Source organism: Stegodyphus dumicola, chromosome 3 (assembly GCF_044657685.1).
Source record: "Stegodyphus dumicola isolate Sdum_Otavi_A_Nest chromosome 3, ASM4465768v1".
NCBI classification, from domain to species: Eukaryota; Metazoa; Arthropoda; class Arachnida; order Araneae; family Eresidae; genus Stegodyphus; species Stegodyphus dumicola.
In genome coordinates this window covers 4,192,874-4,205,526 of record NC_140770.1, presented here as the reverse complement: position 1 = coordinate 4,205,526, position 12,653 = coordinate 4,192,874, and the positions used below count along the sequence as shown (strand labels likewise).

Here is a 12,653-nt window from a genome sequence, read left to right as displayed (position 1 = left end):
TACGATTCTCGTTGCGTAATTTTTACCCAATAATGTTCAGCTGCTTTAATCTCAAAAGCACTTAAAGGTCCATTCTCTGTAGACCTTTTCCGAAGTCTCCCAATAAATCTAAATACATAGGCAGTGATTCGAAGTAATTTTCCTAAAGAACTGAATTTTTCTATATGCAAAATTGGGGATTCATTGTTAATTACAGGTGCAGTCAAAATAATACTTTTTCTTAACTCCAACGATTCTGAATTTGGTTTTAATTTCTTTTGTTTTGGAAAGTTTTCAGTAGGAAAACGTAACCAGTGTGGCCCATGCCACCACAGATCATTCTTAATTAGTGACTGAGCACTAATTCCTCGAGTCAGTAAATCGGAAGGATTTTGTTTTCCTTCGCAGTGGTTCCACAATTTGTTGTTGCATATACTCTGTATTTCTGTAACACGATTGGCGATAAATGGTTTCCAATTATTTGGCGAACCTTTAATCCAAGTAATGGCGATTTCGGAATCACTCCAAAAATAAACATCCTCAATTAAATCACCAAACAATTTTTTCAAATATTTATACATTCGAGCAGCCACGAGTGCTCCCATTAACTCTAAACGAGGAAGCGTGATTGCTCTTAAAGGTGCAACTCTGCATTTCGACATGATAAAGGAAGTTTTAATTTTAGAATCACTCGTACAATATCTGAAATATGCGATGGCCCCATATGCTTTAGGACTAGCGTCCGAAAATAGGTGAAGGCTTATATTCATTGGATCGTCATCAAAGAAATTTCGCTGAATCGATATTTCAGTTAAATCATTAAGTTCCTCCCGCCAAATGTTGAATTTGTCCTTAATCTCTGCAGGAAGAACCTCATCCCAGTCAGAACCGGAACACCAGATTTCTTGCATAATAATTTTTGCCCGAATAACAAAGGGTGCAATAAATCCAAATGGATCGTATATTTGGGCGATACTTTGCAAAAGTTTCCTTTTTGTAGCAAAATCGTTTCCAGTAGAAAAGTCAATTAAATTTTTTAAATTTAACTTTATATTGTCTTCAATGGAATTCCAAATCATGCCTAAGAAATTCGATTCACTAGTTAATTTGTTATCTGATTCCTTAATCCCATTTAAGACCCATAAATCGCTTAATGCTTTAGAATTAGTTCTTAATTTTCTGAAATTCATCCCAGCATCCTTAAATATATTAACCGCATCTACAGATAACCGATACGCATCTTCAACCATTCCTGCTCCAAAATATAGGTCATCGACATAGACAGAAGAATTTAACATTTGGAAACTGTCTGGCATTTTATCTTTATATTTTCGAATGTGATATTTTATAGTGGTGGCCAAAATGAAAGGAGATATAGTCAAACCGAAAGCTACGCGACACATTTGCATAATCTTAAAGGAGTCATTATTTTCATTAAACCAAAGAAATTTTAGAAATTTTCTATCACCTTCAGCAATTCCTATCATCAAAAAGGCTTTTTCAACGTCTCCACAAAACGCTATCTTAAACTTACGAAAATTTAACATAATGTCTAGTATATTTGGATTTAGATTAGGTCCCGATTCAAGGCAGTCATTTAACGAATTCGTGTCCTCTGTCCTTGAGCTAGCATCGTACACAATTCTTACCTTAGTAGTTTCACTAGATCGTATCACTGCTCGGTGAGGCATAAAATATCCCAAATTTGTATCATTATTTGGACATTCCTCCACAATTCCTTCTAATATCTGGTTCTCAATTATATTTTTATATTCCCGAAAAATCTCCGGAGTTTTACTTAGTTTATTGTGAAAGTTTGCGAATCGTTTCTTAGCTACCTCAAAATTATTTCCTAGATTATTCGGACTGTATTTCCAGATTAAATTTGCCTCATATCTTCCGTTTTTAAACTGCAAATTTCTTTCAAACTGGTCTATTTCGCAGTCAATATCGGAATAATCATCAGAATCATTAATTCCCATATGTTCTAATTCCCAAAAACCTTTTAAATCTTTCAACACAACAGTGTTTGTCATTACCGCTAAATTTTCAGAACAATTTTTGTTTGTTTTATTTTTCTGGATTCCTGCGGCAACCCAACCAAACACAGAACTGACTGCGTACAACCCTTCAGATATTTTAATTCTTTCAGAATAAACTACATTCCAGAATTCATCCCCTCCAATTAATATCTCAACATCTATGTTATTTTTTCTTGCACAATCGGCGATCTGCAACCCCATATGCTCCATGAAGTCTGCTATTTGTTTACTAGGCACACTGATGGACGCCGAGGAAATAACATCCGAGATCAAACATTCAATTTTTATTTTATTATTTTGTTTCCAATTCTGAATTTCGATTTCAACGACCGGATAGGAATGATTCATTGCCTTCGTCGCACCAAATGAATAAACAGAAAGTCTTTCATAACGGATTAGAGTAAGTTTTAAATGGTCGGCCAATTTTTTCGTTATAAAGGATCTGTGACTGCCTTGATCAAGAATTAATCTAGTTAATTTTGATTTATACTTAGAACAAGCATAAACTGTACAAGTTTGTAATAATATTTCCCTAGAATTACAGTCATTATTATTATCACCTTGAGGAACAGAAGCAATCAATTTTAAGTTTTGAACTTTATTTCTTTCCTCAGAATTCAAAGTCAGAGATTCAGTTTCATTTTTGGAATAACCTTGTTCCAACTTTTTGTTTACAAGGGATTTATTAGTACAAATCGATTCATTGTGATACATACCGCCACATTTATTACATTTAGTTTTATTTCTGCACCTTTCTGATGTATGGAATTTTTTAAAACAAGAAAAGCAGCGGTTTTCGAATCTTAGTTTCTTTAATTTATCAGAAACACTCACTTCGCATTTAAATGACTCGTGCAAATTATCACAAAAGATGCATTTTCGGTTAACTGCAGTATGAAATGCAGCCGTGGGTGTATTTTTTATATATTTTCTAGTTTCATATTTTGATTGATAGACTCGCGGAGGCACAGGATTTTTCCTTTCGCTTAATACTAGATTTGAAACTTCCCTGCATTCTATTTCCGTTTTAATAAATTGTGTTAATTCCGAAACTTCAACTTTATCTTTCGATCCTCTTTGCCGATTAAATTCCAAAACTAAATCGTCCGGAATTAATTTTAATAATATTGGAATTAATAAATGTCCATATGAGCCAGAAGTTACTTCTAAAGTTTCCAAATTACGAATCGAAACTTCTAATTCGTCATATAATTTACGTAAAGCCTTTACGTTAGCAGAATTTTTAACAGCTTCTAAATTGAGAATTTTATTCATGAATGAATTAATGATCAGGTCTTTTCGACCATATCCGTCCTTTAGTAATGCTACACAACTATCATAATTACTTTCTGTTAAGTCAAAGCCTGACACAACATTCGAAGCTTGTCCCGTTAAGAATGTTTTTAAGTATACAAATTTTTGTATTTTTGAAAGCGTTTCGTTTTTATGTATCGAATTTTCGAAACTATTCCAAAATTCATTCCATTGTTTGGGGTCTCCCCAAAATTTATCAATCATTAATTTTGGTAATTTCAGCGTACTACTCCCACTAGAACTGGAACTTACATGCAAAATTCCATTACTACTAGACTGGTTTAAATCAGAACTTTGGGGATTCCTCGCTGGCGGTACTGCGGTAACCGCACCTAGAAACTGCTTAATTTGACTACAAGCAATTATACATTTGCCATTGTATTCTTCGCGTATACTACAATCTTCTTCAATTAAGTTAACATCAATTAACTCTTGTATTTCATCATCAAGCGTTCTCAAATTATTTTTCTTTTCGGTTAATAATTCAAACAATTCTCGTAATTCTTTAATCAAATTTTCATCCCCTTCAATTTTTAATTTATCTTCAATCACTTTAATTAACCTACTAACAGACGATCTCAATGTGGAATGTTTACGTTTCAATCTATCTAACTTCTCTTCCATTTTATTTAATTTAAATACACCCACAACAGCAATAATAAATACTTACTAATGTACTACAAATAATCACTAAATAATTAATTTAAGATTTCCCTACCTTTATTTGGAATTCCATTGTCCCTTGAATATGAAATATCCATTGAAATCGAAACACTTGGATCGAACACCTAAAATCTTCACAAAGCCTTAATTCCTTACGCCGATGCACCATCTAATAATTTTGTGCATCTCCAAGTCAGATAATGGTGGTTCAGTGGGTTTACTAATTTTAACACTTTTTCATTTTTAACAATATTTTAATTACTATATACAGAGCGTATTCTTAGGCCGCCGCCTTCAACATGAACAAACTTTATTCTCTTACAACTAAGCGAGCAACAGCGCCCTCTAGCCTTTTTCTTCAAATTACACAACAACTATACCTATGTTTATTTCTTGCACATGCTTCAAAATAATCTGAGTCCTGAATAAATAAACTTCCACATATACTTAAGGCTTTATCTAGGGCCGGCACTCGATACCGCCGTTACGTGATTGTTTTTCCATAACAAGGTATTTTATTTAGTGCCTTAAGGGAAATTAAGAATTGGAATTTTCAAGTGAAAATCTCCATATTTTATTATGGAAGAAAAAATCAAATTCGCATGCGTAAAGCATTAAAAAAAAAAAAAAATGTTTGTGGCTTTGGGGTCCAGATTTTAGATCATTCCGGATAATGGACGTCTGGATTTCGGACTTTGTACTGTATTTATTGTTCAACATAAGTAAAATTGAAAGGATTTCATCTGATTAATTTTCTGTAAAATTGTTTTTGGAAATGCTAAGTTAAAAATAGATGTGGAAACTCATTGAAGATCGTAACAAAATTTGGAAACCATAGTTACGGGTAATGTCTCCCTCCCCCCGCCAAAAAAGGATGTAAAATTTCAAAGTGCGGCCATTATATAAATTCATATGTGTCTTCAGAAATGTTTAATAAAAAACTAATATTTTTGAAGATATACCTAGAAATACTTCTACTTTTAAAGATGATCGTAAAAATTTTATAGGTTATAATTCAGATTTTTTTTCAAAAAATTTATAAAAATTGTTAAGAAATACAAATTTAAAAAATAAATCAGAAAAAGTGTGCAAATTTTATTTGGATTGAAACTAAATTTTGGATTGTGAAAGAAAGAATCAAGTAAATTTAATTTTAGAAAAATCAAGTAAATTTTATAAATATCTACCAAATTCAATTAACAGTGAGTAGCTAACATTTTAAGAGTTGATTTTTTAAAAAACTATGCATGATATTTTTACAAAATTTGGCATTTTGGCATAATTTGAGGTGTAAAATCGAAATATAGAAAAAAAATTGTATGTTTTTTCAGAAAAGTCTGATTTTGTGTTGAAGTTATACCTTTGTTAGAACAACTGTTAAGTCTTGTTTTTTAAATGTAAGAAAACTCAATCTGAATTTTGTCAATTGGCCCAGTAGATAAGGAGATATAGCTATCCCATTTTTCCCCTTTTGTGTGGTTTAAAATTTTAGTAGTTTAAAATAGTCCTTTAGATCTGAATATCTGGATGTTGCGAAAAGCGCAATATTGTGAATCCTTGTGTCCACTTCCTTGCATGAATGTTACTGATGTAACATTATTCTCTACACTTATCTACTCCTAACTGATTCATGATTACCAACTATATATATGTATGAAGGTAACCACCAAAATTTTAATCATGTTATTAAAATGATAGTTTAAATGTGCTAAATAAACCTTTTAATAAATTTCGGATTCTTGTTGAAGGAACATTCTTTAAAATAGTTAAATTATTTCTTAATTATTTTGTTTTTCATATAAAACTCTTTGAATAATCACATTTTTTATGACTTACAGCAATTTTTCACTTTCTTTCTAAGTAGCTAAGAATATTTAACGATTCCATGTTTAAATAACACCCATTCTTGTGGCATGTTTATGATTAATTCTTGCTATTAATTATAATTCCTTTTTTTCCTACAGTTACGAATGGCTTGAACTGAAAATGTAACTATCAAAGGAGCAGATTGGTAAGCATTTTAACTCTATATGCTTCCATTTTAATCATTTAACTTCACATCAAACTTTTTTTTCCTCCTTACTTATAATGAAACATTTCTGTATTATGATATCCTGTGCTTATCTTATTCCATTATGCTAATTATCGTCAAATTGTATTAATTAAAACAACTATTAGATTCATATCATACCTGAATATTTTGCTAAATACTTGCATCTGTGTAGTGTGTTTCTTAAGGTAATACTGATTTATAATTTCTTCCTCGGAGAAAAGAAATTAGTAAGACATGCTTTCTCAAAAACTGTTTTTTAAGGCATTTATCCCCTTTTTATTCAAAGTAATTAATGGCTTTTTGTTTTCTAAATGTCATTAAATGTTTGATTTGTAGTCGGTTTCATGCTTTTGAGTTCCATTGGCTGTAAAACATGCATTGATTTTATTAAAACATTTTTCTGATTTTGGTATAATGAAAAAATTATGTAAAGCCATGTAAAATCCATGTAGTATTACATGCTCGAAGCTTAGCATTTTTTACCCGATTATTATCTTTTCAACATGATTTTCAGAACTCTTAATTTTAAGCTGTTTGAATTGCTTGTAGAGTTGTTTAGTACTTTAATTTTCCTGTTGGCCATTTTTCGTAAACAGAAACTCGCCTAACGCATAAAATTTTTTACTTTGATTTCATGTAACCATGAGTAATCCTTGATGAGCCTAGTTTTGTTATTGAATATAATAAATTAACAACTGTTCCTCTTTCTATCTTTCATTCTGTATTTTTAATGTATTTTTAGCTGGTTGTCCATACCTTTGGATATTGGACGTCCAGATTTCAAACGATGTATTGTAATACAAAAACATTTCAAATGATGCTAATATTTGGCACTTTTAAATTTTTAAATCCAGTTTAGTATGTAAGTCCCTCTGTCCCTGTAGTTAAATTTAGGAAAATTTTTATACTCACAAAAAATAAATTGCTGCAAAAATTGAGCAATTTATTTCATTTTAAAATTGGAGATTTTTGGCATCATTTTTGGCTTGCCTTGGAGTATAAATTTAACTAAAATGATTCAACATGGATTTTTCCCTTCAGTTGTAGTTCTATGAAGTCTTTTTGAGAATACTATATAATAAAAATTTTTCTAACTGAGTGAAGGAATGAAAAATTCAGTGGAAAGTACAAAATCTGGATGTCCGATACCCGGAGTGATCTAAAATCCAAATATTTCGATCACCAGCAACCTTCCCCTCTCTTCACTTTGTCATTTTTTATGCTTACAAATTTTATATTTTTTCATAATAATGCAGCAAAATTGACGAAGGTATTTCATTTTAAAATTTGAGATTTTTTGCCAAAAATCTCAAATTTTAAAATGAAATATTTTGAAATATTTAAAATGAAATATTCATGATTTTTGGCCTTAAAGTATAAATTTAATTAAAATGATTCAACATGGATTTTTCCCTTCAATTGTAATTCTGTGAGGTCTTTTTGAGAATACTATATAATAGGAAATTTTCTTACTGAGTGTAGGAATGAAAAATTCAGTAGAAAGTACAAAATCTTGATATCCGATACCCGGAATGATCTAAAATCCAAATATTTCGATCACCAGCAACCTTCCCCTCTCTTCACTTTGTCATTTTTTTATGCTTACAAATTTTATATTTTTCCATAATAAAATATGTGGAGAATCCCAATTTGTAATATCATTTTGGCACTGATGCCAACCTGGCGAATAATTATTTTTTGCTTCCATCACTGAATGAAAGTATCAACACACTGCAACTTGAGAAGTGAGGCAGTGAAGTCTAAACAATTTTTTTTTTTTAATATATTAGAAACTGAATACCAAAGAACATGGGTAACCTTTTTATATTCACTCCGCTGTGAAGTACTGAGTCCATTGATGAGAAATTTAACAGAAATTTCTTTCCATATGCAATGATATTTATATGCTGAAAGATTTCATTTACTGCTACTTGAATTGAGAATTATTCACTGGTTATTCAGGTAAGACCAGGAACAATGCGAGCTGGTGTAGTCGCTCTGGGCAGCAGAATATAGGAGAGGCAAAATTTTTAGAGTTTAGAGAAGCACAAAGCAACAAAATTAAGGAATGGCAAAAATTTTACGGGGGGGGGGGCAAAATTTTCAGAATTTAGACAGAAGCTTGGCAGTGGAATTTCAGACCCACAGAGACTGCATTGAGCCACAAAATGTCTAGCACTGGCCCTGGATAAGCCTCAGCAGAGTTCGTACGGTCCTTAAAGAGTCCTTAGATTTTTTTGGAATCTATTTCTGGTCCTTAAAAGTTATTGATTTCGACCAAATTCGGTAGGAAGTCCTTAATTTGAATTCCTCGCATTCATATTCATATTCATATGCCAAGCCCTTATGAATTCGCATTCATAAGGGCTTGGCAGTCGGTAATAATTGTAAATTTTATGCTAATTAAGAACTGTTTTAACCTATCTAACATCCATACGATTGCTATTAACTCCAATTTGCTGGAATGGTACTTCTTCTCTGCTTTTGTTGTTTTCTTGCTAATGCAACAAAACAAGATTGCCATTTTCCATCTTCACCATGTTGCATACTTCGGCACAAATCGTCTGAAAAATCCAGTTAGACCCGAGAACCTTCGCACTTCGTGTATATTCTTTGGTTCTGGAAATTATGTTATGGCTTTTATTTTTCAACAGTCTGGTCTTACACCACCTTCGTTTTGTAATAAAACCCAAAAAATCAACTACTCACAAATTCGCATGTTAATAATTTCAAGATTAAATTTGCCCATCTTAGGCATTCTAGTACCTCTTGTAATTTGAAAATCATCTCTTCCCAAGATTTTGCAGGAATAAGTATATCATCTACATAACGTAACACCTTAGTATTCAACAAGGGGCCTAGGACATGCGACTTTTGATGCTGAAACTGAGCAGGAGCATTTGCAAACCCAAATGTCATTCTTTCGGACTGTCCTGTTTCATCAGGAGTACTGAGCGTTGTCTTCAATGTCTTCTTCTAAACAGTATTTGCAAATAGCCATGGATTAAATCCACAGTAGTGTAAATTTTACATCCTCCTAAACACTCTAAACTATCAAATATTCGAGGGAAAGGGAACTTATCTTTTATTGTCTAATTGTAAAGTCTGCAGTAATCAATCACCACTCAATGTTGTCCGGTTGTTTCTTTACTAGTAACGCTGGATAAGCATAAGGGGATCTAGTTTCGGAAACTATCCCATTATCTTTCCATTTAGCAATTTCTTTTATCACATTATGTTCAGCTGTATTTGCTTTGTAGGGGCGAGAAGCTACAGGCTTCCTTCCGTCCGTTTCCTTGATGTCCATTTTTATTACATCCATGCATCCTAATTCATTTAAATTAAGAGCAAAGCAATCTCTAAATTCATTTAATAACTTCAAGATATCAGTTCTTTCATCAGCAAATTTTATATCAGCTATCTTAATTGGTTGAATATTTTGAGAAATAGAATATACATGGTTTTGTTCATCATCTTTGTTTATACTAGGCATATCTATTTCCTTTAATTCCCAATCTTCTGTTATATCTATTACCCTGGTTTCCTTTTAATCTGCAATTGTGTCCTGTGTTCATAACTGGGAATATTTACCCTACCAATTAGTAACTTCCTTTACTGAATCCGGACTTCCATGTGTGTTTTGAAATAATATCAGTTCATGATTTATATATGGGGTTACAGCATGCACAAAGTTTATCCTGTTACTTCCATTGGTTTCTTAGCATATAACATTCATAGCATTGGTTTCTTAATGTGTTCACACTCCATTTCGTTTTTCAGTTGCACAAATGGAATTTTATTAGGGTATCGTATGTTAGACATATCACTTTATTGTGACATAAGCCAACCCTTATGTTAAAATAATGACATAAATGTTGGCTGCATGGCATGTATCAGGAGAGATATTTATAAATTAAAATATCTCTTCTGATACATGTCATGCAGCTGTGTCTGATCATTTAGGATAAACAAATTTGGGGTTGTTTTGATTTTTGTTGATAAACCTGAGCTTTAACACGAGGTCACTGCAGATGTGGGATATACATTCTCGATTCCAAATATTTTTTTTTGTCCCTTTCCGTTTGTATCGGCAATCGTAATTTCGAAGACGGAAGTCTTCATTAGAATAGTACTGCATCCCGTATCTATAAAACATTCAATAGACTACTTTGATCTTTTCTTTTATCATTCATAAATTCTTTGCGACTCTTTGTGTGGCCCTCAGGGTTTCTACAATCCTTAAGAGTCCTTAGATTTTTGGAATCAATTTTTGGTTCTTAAAAGTCCTTAATTATGGCCAAAATTAGCAGAAGGTCATTAATTTTAATCATCTGAAATTTCTCTCTGTTTTTACGACTGCCATTTTGAAATTAGCATTTTGGAGGAATGTTTTTGGCGATTCACTGCTGTATATATGGTTGGTTATCTTTTGAATGCGTTCATGAGTTACAATTTGTTTCTATTTCTAATATAAATGATGGGATACTCGAGTTTTTAAGCAAGAAGTGAAATATAAGCATTTCGAAATTCATTTTTTCTAATAAAGAGCTCTTAAACAACTTTTCACTTTTGGAAATGTGAATTCTTTTATAAAACGGTTCTAAATTTGGCGACTTTTCAACATTTTGGCGATTTTAAGCTTAGTTTCTATAGAAACTTTTTAATTCCGAGATTTGAGGCTTTTTCGACGTTTTTTTTAAAGCATTGATAAATTTCAATAAAATGATGGTAATATATTGAAATATTTAAAAAATAACATTAAAATAAAACATTTTTATTTTTTGGTGTCATATTATAAAGTTTCATTTTGGCAACTTATTATACAATATTTTGAATCTGAAAAATAAACAAGGTATAATGCTATAAAGCACAATTTACGAAACAGCTCTTAGCAAAAGCAAAATTAGTTATGTAATTAATTAAAAATGTCTTGTTTTTAATTTTTTCTTAGTAAGAGTTTTTCCCATGTAATTGTCTCAGAATATTCAAAATTCTCAGAATGTGCATCAGTTTTCTCTATAAAATTAATTTTATACTTCTTCCCTCCTCCTTTTTTTTTTTCCCCCCCCAAAAAAAATTATTTCTGATTTTTTGCTGTTACAGAAATGGTAGGGATAATTTTTTTTAGCGTTTTAGACATTGCAGTTTAGAAGGATTTGAAGGCAAGATTTATAGACCCACGATTCTAGAAGATTTAAAAAATGTCTCCATGGTATCAACACGTAATGGATGTATTTTACAGAAAGTTTGCAATGAGTTTCTTACTTTTTAGAGAACATCTGGAAGAACAACAACAACAAAAAAATATATAATATCTGAATGTTTTACTTCTGATATTAGAATCTTAACATGTTTATCTTCTCCTTATTTTCTCTACTTTTCACTAGACACAAGCATGTAAAATATCAAAAATGCTTCTAATCTTTTCACATGGGCAGGCATTATAGAAAGGGATTTTTTTATTCATAAAGAAATTGAAAACTTGCAATTTAAAAGATTAATCTAATATGTCTTAATATACCATACACATAGGCAATAAAATTGCAACCATTTGCTCTCGTAATTTTGTGTTTGTTATGTTTCCTTTTTTAACCTTTTTTGTTACTCGGGTCTCGGGCTTTGGTTTCTCGGTTGTTTAAATATTAAGTCTTTTCAGGTAAATTTTGAATTGTGGTTTTCCTTGTGTAAATTTTGAGCATGGCCGGCTCGGTGGCTTCTCGTTTTTGTGTTGGACGGGCCTGTCCCGTTTTGGCCATGTGGCCGATTTAAATCGGCTAGGGGGGCCGGGGCTGCGCCCATGCAAAATACAAAATACACATAGGCATTTTCCCACTTGATGCAATCTCTTTGGATATATATTCTGTTGCCTAGTGCCTTTCTAAATGCTTCCAATGCCAGCTCTAAATTCTAAAAGTTTTGCCATTTCTAGATTTTGTTGTTTGGTGTGTCATTTAATTCTAAAAATTCTGCTACATCAGCTCTGTAACTGGCCTTTACCATATATATTTCACATTTCTTCTGAGTATTCACGTTACTAAAGAAATAAAATTAGCCACTTTTTCTGTACATTCTAAATGCATTTAGTGTTTTTTAGAATAACAGAAATCCTTAATTAAATCCAAAAATTCTAAAATGAAAAGGAAACGTGTTGAAGAAAGAAATTGAATACATAAAGAAAATTATTCTTCAAAGATACGTGCAGTTATTATTATGTAAATTACCCAATTATTTATGATTTCAGCCTTTACTATAATTTTCCATTTCTATTTCATTATATGGTAGAGTTACTGAGCCAGATTAAATTAAATTGTATAATCTTTGACCACTAATCCACATTTTTAGTTTGAATTTGACTGTTCTTGTTTAATTACGTCATTGTGATTGACTTTGTTAGCATCAGAACATGCCTTTATGTTTGTTCGAAGTTCTTTTTAAATAAGAGGCTTATTTAAACCTTTGTCTGATATTGTAGTTACTTTCAGACATAGTGATAATTTGCTTCACATCTATCGGGGTTTGGGACTATTTAACTTTTACCAAATCAAGTAAACTCTCATAGGTACATGATGGAGTGGTTGACAAGTTAGGAGATAAAGCACGCA

General features: G+C 31.6%; 1 long non-coding RNA gene across 3 annotated transcripts in view; it reads left to right on the top strand.

Annotated features, from left to right (window-relative positions):
* LOC146997894 (uncharacterized) overlaps positions 1–12,653 on the top strand; it is a 63,545-nt gene that overhangs the window by 16,766 nt on the left and 34,126 nt on the right. For all 3 annotated transcript variants that reach the window (XR_015040111.1, XR_015040112.1, XR_015040113.1), the window contains exon 3: positions 5,963–6,009. This is a non-coding gene — a long non-coding RNA (uncharacterized LOC146997894). The remainder of the gene's footprint in view (positions 1–5,962; positions 6,010–12,653) is intronic.